Source organism: Equus quagga, chromosome 15, assembly GCF_021613505.1.
Source record: "Equus quagga isolate Etosha38 chromosome 15, UCLA_HA_Equagga_1.0, whole genome shotgun sequence".
Classification (NCBI taxonomy): domain Eukaryota; kingdom Metazoa; phylum Chordata; class Mammalia; order Perissodactyla; family Equidae; genus Equus; species Equus quagga.
In genome coordinates, this window is record NC_060281.1 from 38,519,364 (window position 1) to 38,536,822 (window position 17,459).

General features: G+C 38.5%; 1 non-coding gene across 1 annotated transcript; it reads right to left on the reverse strand.

The window, feature by feature from the left end:
* Nucleotides 1-13,853: 13,853 nt before the first annotated feature.
* Nucleotides 13,854-13,926, reverse strand: TRNAM-CAU (transfer RNA methionine (anticodon CAU)). The gene has a single exon. It is a non-coding gene; the product is annotated as a tRNA-Met (tRNA).
* Between the last annotated feature and the right edge of the window lie 3,533 nt (nucleotides 13,927-17,459).

Below are 17,459 nucleotides of genomic sequence, written 5' to 3' on the forward strand. Positions count from 1 at the left end.
TTTCTCACATTCCATTCATATAAAGAGTTCATGCCCCTAATTCTTGGAGCATTTAATGATTGCAGTTTTAAAGTATTTGTCAGATGATTACAACATCTGTGTCATCTCACTATTGGTATCTGTTGATTCTCTTTTCCAAGTGAATTAAGGTTTTCTCGGTATTTCACATGCTGAATAATTTTGGATAATACCCTGGCTGTCTTTGATTTATGTTATAAGACTTTGTGTCATTCAAATCCTATGGAGAATATTGCCATTTTTGTTTTTGCAGACACTTGACTGCCTTGTGTTCAAGTTTCAAATACTGACCAGCCTTCCTTCTATGCTTTCAAAGTCCCTTGCATTTTCAAAGCCTTTACAATATTTTTTGGGATCTCTAGAGTGTGTGCAATCCAGCGGTGAGTGTGGACTTGGGCAGTGGGCTAACACTTACTTCACTTTCCAAAGTCTATGGTATGTTGTTTAGTGTCAGAGCCACTTCTTCACAATTCGCAGGGCTTTGCAGGAGTTCACAAACAACCTTATATATTTGCTTTCCACGGTGTCTTTTCCAATATATTCTTGTTATCTGGGTCTCAGAGTTTCAGCCCTTGAAACTGACAAGACAGCTGGGGCTTTATTTATCCGACTCTGTCCTGCACTTCTCAGGACCGTGTCACATTTCTGCCGAACTTCAGGAGAAAGAGAGAGAAAAAGAGCAATGAAGTATGTTTCCTGGAATCACATCTTCTCTGAAGAAACAGAAAACAAGTTATAAATTGAGGGTAGGGCTCCATACTGAAGGCCAGTAAGTGCCAGAGCAACCCTAATTGCCCATAGGTCATAAACGAGAGAAGCGTCCAATTTCCTACTGCGTTCAAAGTATCTAATATTTTGTCGTTTCTTTCAATAGTTTGGAAGATTGGAAGTTGTCACCTGGAGATCCGACATGAAGAAAAATAACGGAGAGTGGAGAATGTGGGCATCGATCCCACCACCTCTCACATGCTAAGCGAGCGCTCTACCACCTGAACTACTTCCGCAGGACCCGATAACACTAATCTACCCTCCTCTGTTTCAGTACACTAGTCTCCACTTCTTCACTCTTTTTGGCTGCCTAAAGTATAGGAAATGTCAAGGCCATTAATGGGAGACCAGGACTGTACTACTGGAGCACCTTCTCAAAGATGACTTGGGGTAAAAGCGGCTACCTATTTCTCTGAGAGGGAAAGGGGGAGAAAGCCACCGTAGGAAAACTAGCGCCTCCACCATTTCCCATTTCAAATCTTCTGGGACAGAAGAGAACACAGCCCAGTTGGGAGGACTCATCCAGAACGGGCTCTCTAAAGTAGTACAGCTATCTCCGAATGATTACGTGTTTTTAAAGACGAAAACCGAAAAGCAACGACACAACTGGGATTATCACTTGTTCTTTTTAAGTAGGGCCTCCTGGAAGAACGCGGCGGGCGACTTCTCTTGAATTTCGGGAGGCCTAAGAAAACACTCCGAGTTTCTGCTCAGTTTCAAACCTGGCACCTCTCGGGAGTTAGAGGAATATGATGACCTCTATCTACACTACTGAAACGCACGCTATGGCTCACCTCTGGAGATGAAGTCTCCATTCTTGCTAAGGCGTGTCCTTTAGCGATTCCATATCAACACCATATGAGAACAGCAAAAAATACAAAATATTACAGACAAGAACCATAGGAAATAAGAGGCGAGATCGTATCAGTCTGAAGGAATAAAAAGTGGACTTTGAGGGGTGCAGATGAAAACTGTCCATGGGACGGAAAGAACATAGGATATAGGAATCCTGTGTTAAGAAATATACCTGTTCAATTGGGGTGGGTGGAGGTGTGTGTGTGTGTGTGCACGTGCATACATGTGTGTGTGTGCGTGTAAAATAGACACAGAGGAAAATAGTAATTGAAAAGCCTGGACACGTGGAGATATGTTGGGGAGAATATTGTGGAGGATTAGAAACCTTTGAAAAAATTTCAGCAAATGGCTTACATAATCAAAATAAAATTTTAGGAAAGAGTTTTGATTTTGAATGCCAAAGAGTTTGGACATGAGTAAACTAGAACTGGAGAGAAAGGAAAAGAAGTTATAAAGATATCAAAGGATTGATGTTTATCCTGTTAGCTCCTGAGATCAGCAGTAGCATGAGTCTGTCTGCATTTCCAGCGCCCAGTACACTGCCTGGCACAGGATACATCTTCCATAAACATCACAGGATGGATAAAGGAACAGGTGAATGAGAAGAGAGAGAAAGATTCTGGACAGGTTGTGCAAGAAGGATATACAGCATACATCAAGACATTGAGTGTAGAGATTTGAGGAGAAAAAGGAGTGCAAGGCACTTAGAAGTCTTAAACCTGGGTCACAGACACAGAAGAGATTTTTGAATTAATATCTGATGTAGAGAAGAATAAATTCACTCACTTATAAGTATTTTTTATATGAATGAATGAGTGAATAAAGGAACAAACTGGCATGGAGAAAAACAGATGGTGAGGCTATGAACTCAGTTAAAGGAAAAGCTCATATTTTTAATTTGGAAAAAATTGACCTTTGCATATCTGGTTTTGCTCTTTACAGCCTATGGCCTGAGAAAAATGTTTCAGTTCCTCTGAGCTTCAGTTTCATCAGTAAAATGGGAAAGATGATATTTAGGTTAGCTGCGAGCTCTGGACAAGCTAATCTTCAGAAATCCATTTCTGGGGGTCCTTTTGTTAACATATAAATAAGCAATGAAGTGGCACATCATCTCCTTTCCACTCCCTAAGAGAAAATCAAGGAGGCAAAGTTGGAATCCTACAACCCAGAATCAGATATGTCACCATTTTGTCACTGGTCCCACAAAGAATGACCTGTTTTCCAGAATACTTCATCCTTGTCATCACAGGCAGTGTGATGATTGGGTTCCAGCAAGGGGATGAAGAATCTCCTTAAGGAAGAACCTCACCAAGATCTTACTTTTATTCTTCTTGCATGAGTTTTCTCTATGAATTCCCCTGGTTTTACAATCTTCTTTCTTCTGACAATCTCGGTCTTTATGATCTCCTTCTATACTCCTGCATCTCTGAGATGTCAGACCCACAAATTTTCTTGTACATCTTATCTCTTTTTGTGTCCCTCACCAGCCGTCCATGTTTATTTCCAGGTAAACGACCCCAGAAATCTCAATTACAAAGTAGTGGAGAGGCCCTTTTTAAATCACCAGGATCTCTCTGTTCAGAAAACAGGGGTGGGTGGTCCATCCTCCCTCTAGCCAAAAACTGTGAATCCTGAGATGAAAATGCCCAGCACAGCCTGTACAGATGACGCTTACTTTCACCACAGCATTTTTCAGGCCTTCTTTCTTTGTCTATAGCCCATTGACAGGGAGTATTGGTCAAAGAGTGAGCCTGAGCTGACTTGTGGTTGAAATAAGAAAAGAACAAGAAGTACATATATTGCCATTTTTTGAGAGGTCCATTATTTCCTGAAGTTGAGTTCAGGAGAGGAACTCTGATGATTGTAGGTGTCTCTTGAGAAGAAATGAAGGAGCAAACTCTAGAAAACACGTGTCTATTCTGCTAGCTCCAAGTGCAAAGAAGGGGTTCTAACATTTGACCTAATTCCCAAGCACTAACAGTCTTTTCGACCTGTGGTCATTCTAGGCATGTGTCTTAACCAACTGTTTGGGTCTAACCATGTCCCACAGGGTTAATTCACTGCTACTGAAGAGGATCCGACTGAGGACTGAGCATCTCAACCATGAAATCAGCAAAAGCACAGTGAAAAACTCCTGTTTCTGTCAGGGTGTAGGGTAAGGGAGACCTATCGTATGTCACTAAGGGAAGGCTCTAGCTCTGAAGCAGTTTCACTATCTTGAATTGCCAGAAGGCAAGTGAAGGTCCCAGCTGAATGCGTTTCCCAATTGAAATTTTGCAACTCTTCCACAGGTCGTGTATCTCAGCCTAAAAAAAAAGTAGAGATGTTTACCTTTATAGGTAAAAACTACTCTATTCATCCAACTAAGCCCACCTGCCTTATGTGCAAAAAACTCTCAAAACCCCCAGTTGCCTTCATAGGTAACAAGTGTTAGAAAACCTTAGGGCACAAGGATCTCAGCAAGAGAGAAGGAAGGAGAGACCAGCAGGTATCTTCAAGGTGACGACTTTCTTGAGTCTTCCCCTGAAAGCTGAATGTGCTACTTCCACACTCCAGACTCGCTTTACTGCCGAATGATTACCCCACAGAAAACGTTATCACCTAGCTTATTATGCATTTTTCTTATTTGCTTCTTGTCTGTTTCTCACACTCCTTTCTTCTGGGATGTAGCTCCATAAGGAAGGGAATTTTTCCATTTTCATCACTCTTGAAGTACTGCACCCTGAACAGGCCATTCATGAGATATGTACTCACCAAATATCTGTCGGATGATCAGAAGAGTCAATGATTTTACATTTCTTTCACCCTTTAACTGCAGTTGTATGACCTTCAGAGCACAAAGTTGGAAGAGAAATTTCTCCTGCTTTTTCCATCTGATGGAGAGAAAGAGTCACTTCTGGAGTAATATAACTATCTTCCCCACTCATTTTGGTCAAAGGACCAAGAAAGCCCAACAAAATACAGAACTGACTTCAACATCCTCAGCAAATATTGGTCGAGTCTTCAAATCCTTATCTAGCAGTTTACTTTGTGTTGTTTATTAGTGCACTTGAGATATCCTTTGTTCTTATCAACATAACATTAGGTCAGGTCAACCGAGAAAATATGAGAAAATCCTGCCTCCTCTGAGGTTTGAACTCAGGAGCTTCAGATTATGAGACTGGCACACTACAGCCTGCACCAAGAAGGCAGCTGGTAGAGCTTGTTCACATTTATGTAGAAACGTGAAATATATTCTCCAAAGACTGCAGCTTTATCAGTTCTCTACTTTTAAAGAATACAATCGGTACTACTTGTAAATCACTCCATATAAGCCGCTGCTGCACCTGAAAGGATTTCACATCCAAGAGTGCTGATATCCACTCCTTTCTGGTAGTCACCCAATAACATGACCATCTGGGCTGTGGGACTGGGGAGAATTGAGACTGTCTTTTTCGCTCTTGTGTTCCAATGATCTAGTTTTCCCTGCCCTCAGAGATCTCAGTTGATCTTATAGCTTCCACGGTCTTCTTCGTTGAAAAGAAACATAGGAAGTGTCCAGTTAACACGTATTAGTTCACTGACTGACTGAATGAATGAATGAATGAATGAGTTAATAAATAGTCCTCAAATTTGTCTACAGATCATATTTCCGTCTTACACTGTATCTCTATTTGCATCTGCAGGACTGGAGACATTTTCCCTACGAAAACCGCAAACTGAACTTAATAAAAGTCTTCCTGGATTTTTTTAGCCTCATGTGACATTAATTATACTGAGAGATTTGTGGAGATTATCTCATATAGTACAATTGAATTTTGGCAACAAAACTAAGTATCATAGTCTGCATTTTCCAGTGTAGTGGAGGACCAGATATATTAAGTAATATGCCTAAGGTCCCAGAGCTGCAAAGTGGCAAAGCTTGAACTGAGAAGCAGATTTTTAGATTCCAAAAGGTGAGCTGCTTCTCTGCTCTAGCTCATGATCTCTCTGCCTATTTTTCTCTACAATAGTCCACTCGTCCACACACCAAATATCTAATTCCCAACGTCCTCTAGGCTGGCCTTTTGGGCTTAGACTTCCAAGTCAACTTTGACTCGTTCTCCTTCAAACACCACATCCATGACTTGCCAAATACAGAACAGTGTTCTTGAGAAATCTTTTGAATCTATCATTTCCTTTCCATTCATTCAGTACATATTCATTGGAATGCTGCTCTGTGCCAGGCACTGCAGTAGGCTCAGGTGATTCGGAAGGAATCTGACGGCCTCCGACCTCAAGAGATAAATAAGGACAAAGGACAATCCATCTCCAGTTTCACCACTTTCAGTCTCCCTGGCATTTATAGCTAAATATCTCTTTCTAAAATGTCAGCTTCATTAATATCACTCGTATGCACTCTGACCAGTCTTGATTTCTTAGTTGTGATATGATTTTGTTTTTCTCTCAATCTTTGGCTCTTCTTTCTACTACATCATGATTTTGCTCTATAACATCATTTAGATCCATGGGTGAATTTTATTTTGTTCCTCAATATGTTTTCCCATTTGTTATCTATTAGATCTATAAATTAATGAGAGAGGAGTATTGACATCTGCCACTGTAATTGTGGATTTTTCTATTTTTCTTTTCAGGTTTATCAGCTTTTGTTTATGAGTTTTGGACCTCTGCGGCCAGAGGCATACACATTTAGGACAGTTACATCTCTTTGGTGAATAATTATATAACATCTCTCTTTATGTGTGGAAATTTCCTTTGCTTTGAAATCTACCTTGCCTAATATTAACATGTCCTATTCAGTTTTTATTCTTAGTGCTTGAGACATTTAACTTCCCCATTCTTTTACTTTTACTCCACCTAAACCACTATATACAGAGTATTTGAGGTTAGTTTCTTATATTCAGCATGTATTTGAGCCTTGGTTTATTTTAATACATTCTGACAACATCTATTATGTAATTCATGTGTTTAGACCATTTACATTTGATGTTATTTGAATATGTTTGTACAGATATCTATCATTTTATACTTTGCTTATGGTTTGTCTCTTCTGTTTTTCATTCTTCGATTTCTGTTTTCCTACTTCTTTTTGGCTTTTTAAAACATATTTAATACTCTTTAATAATTTATCTGTTGTGTTTTTTACTATATCTATTTGTATGGTTATTTGTCTAGGTAACTTATGGCAAACAGTATATGTATTCCCATATACATACTTAACATTTTACAGTCTATTTTAGAATCAATATTATACTATTCAAGTTGAATATAGAAAACTCATCAACATTTAGTTCTCTTTACCCTGACTCCTTTGTGTTATGTATATAGTATATCAGATACAATGAAAATTAAGCCAACGTTATACTTTTTGCTTTCCATCATTAAGCATACTCTAAAGAACTCCAGGGAATAAGTCTGTTATGTTTACCCAGATGTTTCCTATTCTGCTATTGTTCCTTCATTCTTGAAGTTCCAAATTTCCTTCTGTTAGCATTTTTCTTCAGCCTAAAATCTTTGCTAATTCTTTTTCAGTAGTTCTACCACTGAAATTTTTCAATCTACCTTCAAATGAGATTATGTTTTATTTCATCTTTATCTCTGAAGGATATTTTTGTTATACATAAAATTTTTGATTGACAATTATTTTAGTTCAACATTTAAAAAATATTCTTCCATTTCTTTCTATGGTTTCTGATAAGAAATCCACAAACATATAAATTCTAGTTTCTCATTTCCCTTTGGTAGCTTTCAAAATTTTTATTTTCTTTAATTTTTGGCAGTTTGATTGTGATGTCTGGATGTGGATTTCTTTGGGGTTATCCTGCTTGAGCTTTGCTGAACTTCTTGAATCTGGTTTGTATGTTTAGCACATTCTAAGACTATGCCAAATTTATGGCAAAGCTGCAGAAGGACACATGGAGAAAAACTGCAATTTGGTATGCCTCACACTTTGGGGATCACAACTCCCCTGAAGAAAGAGAATGAATTATAAAATGATAGATCTATATACTGAACTTTGGTGGAGCCATCGTTAGCCCTGTCTTGTCCATGCCCATATATATCAAAATCCAAAGAAATGGCCAAATTTCTATTGCATTCAAATTGTTTGCTATTTTCTCATGTTCTTCAAGGGTTCAGAAGATTTGAGGTTGCTCCCAGAGAACCAAGGTCAAAAATACCAAAGTGTGGAAAACATAGGCATTGACCCCACTACCTCTCACATGCTAAGCAAGTGCTCTACCACCTGAGCTAATTCCCCACTCCCTGCTGCATCTTTTTCCCTACTGCCTTCTTAGCCTTTTTTGTTTCTTTCTTTCTCCTTCAGTTTTTTAGTGTACCAGTCTCCATTCTTTTATCCACTCTTCTAGGTGGCACAAAATACAGGAATGTCAAGACTCTTAATACAAATCCAGGACACCGCTAAGGGTGCATATTCTCAAAGATGACCCGGGGCAAGAGCGTGGTGGCTACCTATTCCTCTGTGAGGGAAAGGAGGACAAAGGCGCCTGGGAAAACTCTAGCGCCAACACTATTTTCCTATTTCAAATTTTCTAAGACGGACGAGAACATGTTCCAGTCGGAAAGACTTATCCAGAATGGCCTCGCTAACGCAGCACAGCAATCTCCGGATGATTATCTGTTTTTAAAAACAAAACCCCAAGAGACATGAGTCAGATTATCTCTAGTTCTTTTTATGTGGGGCCTCCTAGAAGAAGGAAGTGGGGTGATTTCTCCTGATTGGCAAGAAAGCACTGCATATTTCCGCTCAGTTTGGAGCCAAGGACCTCTTGCATGTTAGGCGAGTATGATTAACACTGCACTACAGAAACTCATGCCTTGAACTGTCTCTAGAGAAACATGTTCCTTTCTTAGGAAGGCATGTTGTTTAGCGAGTCTATATGCACACCATATGAGAACAGCAAAAAATACAAAATATTACTGACAAGAGCCATAGGAAATGTGAGGTGAGATCATATCTGACTGAAGGAATAAAAAATGGACATTGAGGGGTACAGATGAGAAGTGAACATGGGATAGAGTCAACATAGGATGTAGAAATTCCTGTTTTAAGAAATAGACCTGTTCAGTTGGAGTGATGTGTGTGTGTGTGCCCACATGAGTGCCTGCATGCCTATGTGTGTCTGTGTGTAAAATAGACATGGATGTAAATAGTAATTTAAAAGCCTAGACACATGGAAGTATGTTGGGGAGAATATTGTGGAGGCTTAAGAACCTTTGAAAAAATTCCAGGCAAATGGCTTACATAACCAAAGTAAAATTTTCAGGAAGAGTTTTAGTTTTGCGTGCCAAGAGTTTGTAAATGAATAAACCAGAATTGGAGAGAAAAGAAGTTATAAAGATACTAAAGGATTGAGTTGTATCCTGTTAGCTCCTGAGATTAGTAGTAGCATGAGTCTTTCTGCATCTCCAGTGCACAGTTCACAGTCTGGCACAGGATGCATCTTCCGTAAACATCATAGAATGGATAAAGGAATAGACGAATGAGAAGAAAGAGAAAGATTCTGGAGAGATTGCGCAGGAAAAGTCCACAGCATTTGTCTAGAGACTGACTGTAGAGATTTTAGGGAGAAAAAGGAATGCAAGGCACTTAGAAGTCTTGATCCTGTGCGGCAGCTACAGAAGAGATTTTTGGATTAATAAAGGAAAGAAGAAAGGAAGAATAAAGCCACTCATTTATAAGTATTTGTTATATGACTGATTGAAGGAATAGACTGGCATGGAGAAAAAAAGATGGTGAGACTATGAACTTGGTCAAAAGAAAAGCTCGTATTTTTAATTTAGAAAAAATCAGCTTTCTGTATCTGGTTTTCTCCTTACAGCCTTTTTTCAGTCCCTCTGAACTTCAGTTTCATCTGTAAAATGGGAAGAATGATATTTAAGTTAGCTGCAAGGCTAAATCAAACAACTTGCATAAAATTAATAAAGCCTTAGACAATTTCTAGCATGTGGTGTTCAAAGAGTCCTTGTGTGTGGAGTATTATTTGCCTTTCAGGAAACTGCTCTCAAGATCTGATAGAAAATTTAGTGAAGGTCCAGAAAATTTCTCACCTGCTGACTGGCTCATTTAGTTTGTAGAAACAGGCTTCAGAAACACAAAAAGAAAAGTGGAGGAATAGAACATATTCATTGCAAATAAGATGTGATTTTCCAGGCAAAATGGCTTTATCCAAGGATCCAAGTAGAGTATTTATGTCTGGATTCTTTGTTCATTCCTTTTTAATCTTTCTTAGGTTACACTCCAAGTCCCCAGTTGTTGTCATCCTTCTCTCACAGGCTTGGAGAGATGGCAATGAAAAGAAAGAATCTCCCATGAACCACTGTGGTGATTTCTCCAGCCTGCAGATGCCTCCTTTCATCCAGCTTTAAGGAAAATCAGTGGCACAGTCGGATCTTAAGAGAGCAAGCTATGGACAACCTAAACTTCGAAAATCCATTTCCAGGGGTGATTTTGGTAAGCTGTAAATAAGAAATGAAGCAGCACATCATCTCCTTCCACTCCATAAGAGAAAGTCAAGGAGGCAAAATTGAAATCTTACAACCCATGATCAGATATATCACCGTTTTGTCACTGGTACCACAAAGAATAGAATGTTTTCAATGATAATTTATCCTGAATGAGCTACTGCTCTGTCTACACTGTCACCATGCTGGATGTGTCTACTGTCTCTTCTTCCTTCCTCCAGCTTCCAGCCTCACAGAATGTTAAAGATTTCTGCTCTATCCCATGTAAGGATCCTCACAAGCACTTTAGTCAAATCCTCTAGTCCTCTCCATCCTGGCACTCTCTTGAAGAAGAAGATAAAGGACCATTTTAGGGCTTCACTGTTAGAGAACAGAAACTGAAAATTAAGGATCCATGAATAGGAAAATGGTTCAAAGAAAATGCATGCAAAAGGAACCAGGCTTTGAACTCCGTTCTAGTTTTCATCCAACGTTCAAATGACTATCAGCTGTGACTGGGTTATCAGGGAAATCCTAAACATTTGTGGTCCTTACACCTTTATCTTTTGTTCCCTAATTTTAAAATAGAAAATTCTGTTTGGTAAAAAATAAAAATTATACATTATAAATAAATTGCCATTGATCAGTAAAATTCAAACATTGGATAAGGAAAGAAAGAGAGAAATAAATTGGCCAATGCAGTGATTAATATTTTGCAAGCATGATAGGATGGTTTGTTTTTATCTTTTTATGTTTATTTTATTTTATTTACTTGCTGCAAAAGATTTGCTCTGAGCTAACATCTGTTGCCAATCTTCCTCTTTATTGTTTTTCTACCCAATGTCCCAGTATATAGTTGTATATTTTAGTTGTAAGTCCTTCTAGTTCTTCTGTGAGCTGTTACAATAACATGGCTACTGGCAGACAAGTAGTGCGGTTCCAGGCCCGGGAACCAAACCCAGACCGCTGAAGCGGAGAGCACCAAACTTTAACTGCTAGGCCATCAGGGCTGGCTCAATACAATGGTTTATTGAGATATTAATTTGTATTTCATCTGCCTATTCCCTATCCTTACCTATTACCTGCATTTCAAGTTAGAAACCATATTTTATGGATTAACTCTAGGCAGTGAAGATATAGTGAGGTCAAAACAGTGATTTGAGTCTGAAGAATCTAATATTCTAGGAGAGAGAGAAAATTTAAAAAGGAAAACTTCATAAGACACTTTCTGGATCACATAGTGTTAATAAGGAAGATGGAAAAAGTTGATGCGGTAGATACTGAGTATATGGCTTTAGCCAGGGAGGTGGTCTCTGTAGCCCAGTGACATTTAATTTGGGGACTGAGTGTCAATAATTAGACACCTTACTAAATATGGGTCAAGATTAGAAGAGATATTATTCAAGAGCTGGCAGCTGAAGAAAGGGCCTTTGTAGACAGCTGGAATACTAACCCACACAGAGACCTGTTACTAGATGTCAAGAGCAGAGCAAAATGTAGGAAAATTTTTTATCTTATTTCAAGACCATGCACCAGTTGCCTAAGCAAATGTTGGGTTTGCTGAGGGACCACCCATTCACAGAGTCTCCAAGAGCATCATCCATAGGACTCTTTGCATCTGAAGGTGTTTTAGCTCAGGTTGAAGGAGAAGAAAGTCTTTCAGTGAAGAGTGAAATGCAAGGACCGTTCCACAGCTCAGCATGGCAGAATCACGACCCTCTTTCTCTTCATATTTTTGGGCCTTATCAGGTTCTGATCACAAATGGGGATGAAATATATATCCAACATTACTTGCTGGGATTTTTTCCAAAATTTAGTCAGATTTTAGCAGCCTCTGCAAAGAGGAAAAATTCTATCTTGGGTTCTATGTGTGAAAATTAAACACCACATGGTTGTTTCATAATTTTGCAGATACCTCTGAAGGTTTTGATCTGCACTGTCATTGCAGGCACTGTGATATTTGGTTCCCAGAAGATGGATAAAGAATCTCCTTAAGGAATAACCTCACAAAGATCTTACTTTTATTCTTGTTTCATGAGTTTTCTTTAAGAATTCCCCTTCCTTCACAATATTTTTTTTATGACAATCTGGGACTTTAGCATCTCCTTCAAGGCTCATGCATCTCTGAGATGTCAGATCCCCAAATTGTCTTGTACATCTCTTCTCTCTAGGTGTCCCCCAGCAGCCTTCCTTGTTTATTCCCAGGCTAAAGATAACAGAAATCTTAATTACAAAGTAGTGGAGAGGCTTTTTTTTTTTTTTTCCACCGGGGTCTCTCTGTTCAGAAAATGGTGGACGCTCTAGGGGTCAGAATCCCTTTTCAGTCTAACTCTCCATCAGAAATTTTGAGATTCTGAGTCAGAAATAATGGGAAAAGGCTTTCCTCCACCATGAAAGACATGACAAGTTTCCTTTCTTTTTTGAGGTCAATAGACGACATCGCTGGTGCATATACCTTTCAACTTGTGGATATGAAGCCAAGTTGTTTCTCTCTACAATGGACATTCTGGTCAGATTCACTGCTTAACCACTTTGACCTCCTGAGCACTCACCTGTGTGCTGAGACTGCTATATGTTCAGATTATGCTCTCCTATAGCAGGGCTTTCTACTTTTCCCAGAAAACTTTCAATTTTTCTAACTTGTTTGAGGTTCTTTTCTTACACAGGTACTATGTAAAACCTTAGAGGGAAGGTTATTTTTTCCTATAACATAGCCATGGTGGATTCTAACCTCAATCTGTAAACATTCTTCATGTTTCTAATGAGCAGCTATGACACAAGCTCAGTGTGAGGGGCCAGCATTCCACACAGAAAAGACAACCAGAATAGCGGCTAATGCTTACTACTCTGTTCCTATTACACTGACTAGAGCCGTCTAGGTACTGAGAATCCACCTAGAGAATCCCTCACTTCTCATTTTCCATATGAAGACACATGTGAAAGTTTTATCAGGTATCACTGTTCATGCAATTAAGCCCACCTGCCTTACGTGCAAAAAGCCCTCTTAACCCATATTCGCCTTCATAGGTAAAAATTACTCTAGTGACAGGATTAGAAAAAACCTCTGGGCACAAGGAACTCATCAAGAGAGAAGGAAAAAGGGACTACTAGGTATCTTCAAGGTGACAACTGTCCTGACCCTTGTCTTGGAAGTTGAACGTGCCACCTCCACACTCCAGACCTCCTTTACTGCCCAATGATTACCTCACAGTAAACATTATCACCTAGCTTATTATGCATTTTTCTTATTTGCTTCTTGTCTGTTTCTCCCACTGCTTTCAACTGGGATTTAGCTCCATGAGGAAGTGAGTTTTGTATTTTCATCAATCTTGAGTCACTGCACCCAGAACACTCCATTAATAAGATATATACACAAGGAATGTTGTGTTGGACGATTAAAAGAATCAACGATTTTGCACTTCTTCCATCGCTTTACTGTTTGGGCAACCATTAGAGAACAAAGTTGGAAGAGAAATTTCTCCTGATTCTTCCCTCTGATGGAGAGAAAGAGCAAAAATATAGTATAGCTTGTAGATTCTGACTAACGTAAATTTCTTTTCCACTCATCTTATTCAAAGACCCAGGAAGCCCAACAAAGTACTAACCAGATTTCATCATCCTCAGGAAATATTGCATGAACCTTCAAATCTTTATCTGACACTTTTGCTAATTTTACTTTTTGTTTCTTTTTTTAGTAACTTGACCTATGCTTTCTTTTTACCAAGATAACATTATGCCCGGCCACTGTGAAAACACAGGAAAAAAACTTCTGCCCTCTCTGAGGCTCGAACTCAGGACCTTCAGATTATGAGACTGACACGCTGCCAACTGCGCTAAGAGGGCAACCTGTTCAATTCCTTCATATTTACAGGAAAATATGAAATTTTATTTCCCAAACACCCGTGCTTTATCAATTTCCAGTTTTTGAAGAATGCAAGCAATTGTCCTTCAAAATAATTCAATATAAGCCACCGATGCACATGAAGAATTTTACCCCCAAGTCCACGCCTTTTCTGTATCCACTCAAGGACAGGACCATCTGGGCTGCGGGACTAGGGACAATAGTGCTTGTCTTTTTTGCTCTTGTGTTCTAAAAATGTGTTTTTTCCTATTGATAGAGATCTCAGTTGATTTCACAGCTTCCATGGTCTCCTTTGTTGAAAAGAAAGATAGGAAGCGCCCAGTGAGTACGTGTTAGTTCACTGACTGCCTGCCTGAATGAATGAATGAATAAATGTGCAATTAAACAGTCCTCAAATTTGTCTACAGTCCATACTTCTGTCTTACTCTATATCTCTATTTGTATCTACAGGACTGGAGACATTTTCCCTACAAGAACCACAAACTCAACTTAACAAAAGTCTCCTTGGATTTTTTTAGGCTTCTGTGCCATTAATTATACTAAGAGATGTGTGGAGACTATTTCATATACTCCAGTTGAATTTTAGCAACATAATCTACACTTTCCAGTATAATGGAGTGTCAGATACATTAAGTGAGGTTCCTAAGGTCCCAGAGGTGCTGGGTAGCAAAGCCTGAATTGAGAACCAGATTTTTAGATTCCAAATCATGAGCTCTTTCCCTGCTCTAGTTCATGATCTCTCTGCCTTTTCTTCTCCACAGTAGCCTACTCGGCCATATACCAAATATCTAATTTCCAACCTCTTCTGTGTCCATCTTTTGGAGTTAGACTTCCAAGCCAACCTTGACTTATTATCCTCCTTCAAACACCACATCTATTACTTGCCAAATACTGAACAATGTTCTTGTGCAACTCTTGAATCTGTCATTTCCTTTCCCTTCATTCAGTACATATTCATTGGAGAGCTGCTCTGTGCCAGGCATTGCAGTAGGCTCATGTGATTCAGAAGGAATCTGATGGCCCCAGACCTCAAGAGATGGAAGGATAAATATGGACAATTGACCTACTTCCAGTTCACCACTTCCAGTCTCCCTGGAATTTACACCTAAGCACCTCTTTCTAAAATATTAGTTTCATTCATGTCACTCTTCTGCACTCTGACCATTCTGGATTTCTTAGTTGTGATATGATCTTCTTTTCTCTCAAGGTTTGCCCTTTCTTTCTAACTACATTGTGATTTGGCTCTATAAGGTCAATTAGATCCATAGATGGGTGCCGTTGTTCAGTTCTTCAATGTTTTCCCGCTTGTTATCTACTGGATCTATAAACTAATCAGAGGAGTGTTAACATATACACCTGTAATTGTGGAGTTTTTTCTTCTTATTTTCAGATTTACCAGCTTTTTAAAATGAGTTTTAAGGCTCTATGTCCAGAGACATACATTTTTAGGGTAGTTATTTCTTTGGTGAGTTGGAACCTTATAATCATGTACCATTTCTATTTGTATGTGGAAATTTTCTTTGCTTTGAAATCCACTTTGTCTGATATTAATGTATCCATTTCAGGTTCTTTTGTTTAATGCTTGTGTGGAGTATTTTTTCCCGTTCTTTATTTTCAATTTTATGTAACTTTTAATCTCACATACGACTATACTTGAAGTCAGTTTCTTATAGTCAGCCTATTTATTTTTAATACATTCTGACAATTCCTGATGATTAATTGATGTGTTTAGATTATTTATATTAATATTATTATTGATAAGTTTGCACGTAGATTTACTATTTAATCATTTATTAGTAGTTTGTTCCCCTTGTTTTTCATTCTTCATTGTTCTCTTCCTACCTTCTTTTGGCTTAATTAAACATTGTTTGTAGGTTGTCTGGTGATTACTATATACATACTCAACCTTTCACAGCGTACTTAAAATCAATAAATTATCATTCATGTTTAATATAGAAACCTCATCACCATTTAATCCCTTTACCATAACCCCTTTATGTTATGTGTACAGTACTTCTAGATACAATGAAATTCCATCAGACAATGTCACAATTTTCACTTTCAGTCATCAAACATATTTTACAGAGAGAAGACTAGTAGTCCATCATATTCCCAGATATTGCCTATCTCTCCTATTGTTCCTTTGTCCATGGTATTCTAAGTTTTCTTCTGGTATCAGTTTACTTGTCTAGATAACAGACTTACTAACTCTTTTCTAGTACTTCTACTAGCAATGGATCCTCTCTGTTTACCTTTAAATGAGAATGCATTTCTTTCACCCTTGTCTCAAGGCCATTTACTATATTTACCATTCTGGGTTAACAGGTCTTTTCTTTCAGCATTTAATAAATGTTACATCGTTTCTTTATGGCCCCCAGGGATTCTGATGAGAAATTCACAATCGTTCAGATTGTAGTTTCCCTTTCATTTTCCTCTGTTTTCAAGAATTTTTTTTCCTTTGCTTCCAGCAATCGAATTGTGATATGCCTGAGTGTGGATTTATTTGAATTTATCCTGCTTGAGGATTGCTGAAATTCTTGAACCTGGTTTATATCTGTGCCAGATTTGGAAAGTTTTCAGCCATTAATAATTCAAATGTTAGCTTTTTTTTTTTTTCTTTTTCAAGGGTCTCTTTCTTCTCTTCTTTGGGTCTCCAATGATGCGAATATAAGATGTTTGTTATTTTCCTATTTGTCTCTGAGGCTCTTTCCATCTTTAAAAATAGACTTTCCCTCTGTCATTTAGGCTGTGTAGTTAGTATTGTTCGATCTTCACATTTACTAACTTTTTCTCTGTCATCTCTTTCTGTTATTCAGGCAATCTGGTGTTGTGGTTTATAATTTGGGTTAATACATTTTTTCAGTTCTGAAGTTTCAGTTTGGATATATAGCTTTCCATTATTTGCTAAGACTTTCTCATATTTCATTCATATAAAGAGTTCATGCCCCTAATTCTTGGCGCATTTAATGATCGTAGTTTTAAAGTATTTGTCAGATGATTACAACATCTGTGTCATCTCACTATTGGTATCTGTTGATTCTCTTTTTCAAGTGAATTAAGGTTTTCTTGATATTTCACATGCTGAATAATTTTGGATTATATCCTGGCTATCTTTGTATTATGTTATAAGGCTTTGTGTCATTCAAATCCTATGGAGAATATTGCCATTTTTGTTTTTGCAGACACTTGACTGCCTCGTGTTCAAGTTTCAAATACTGACCAGCCTTCCTTCTATGGTTTCAAAGTCCCTTGCATCTTCAAAGCTTTTACAATATTTTTTGGGATCTCTAGAGTGTGTGCATCCCAGAGGTGAGTGTGGACTTGGGCAGTGGGCTAACACTTACTTCACTTTCCAAAGTCTATGGTATGTTGTTTAGAGTCAGAGCCACTTCTTCACAATTCGCAGGTCTGTGCAGGAGTCCACAAACAACCTTATGTATTTGCTTTCCACAGTGTCTTCTCCACTACCTTCTTGCTTTCTGGGGCTCGGTGTTTCAGCCCATTGAAACCGACA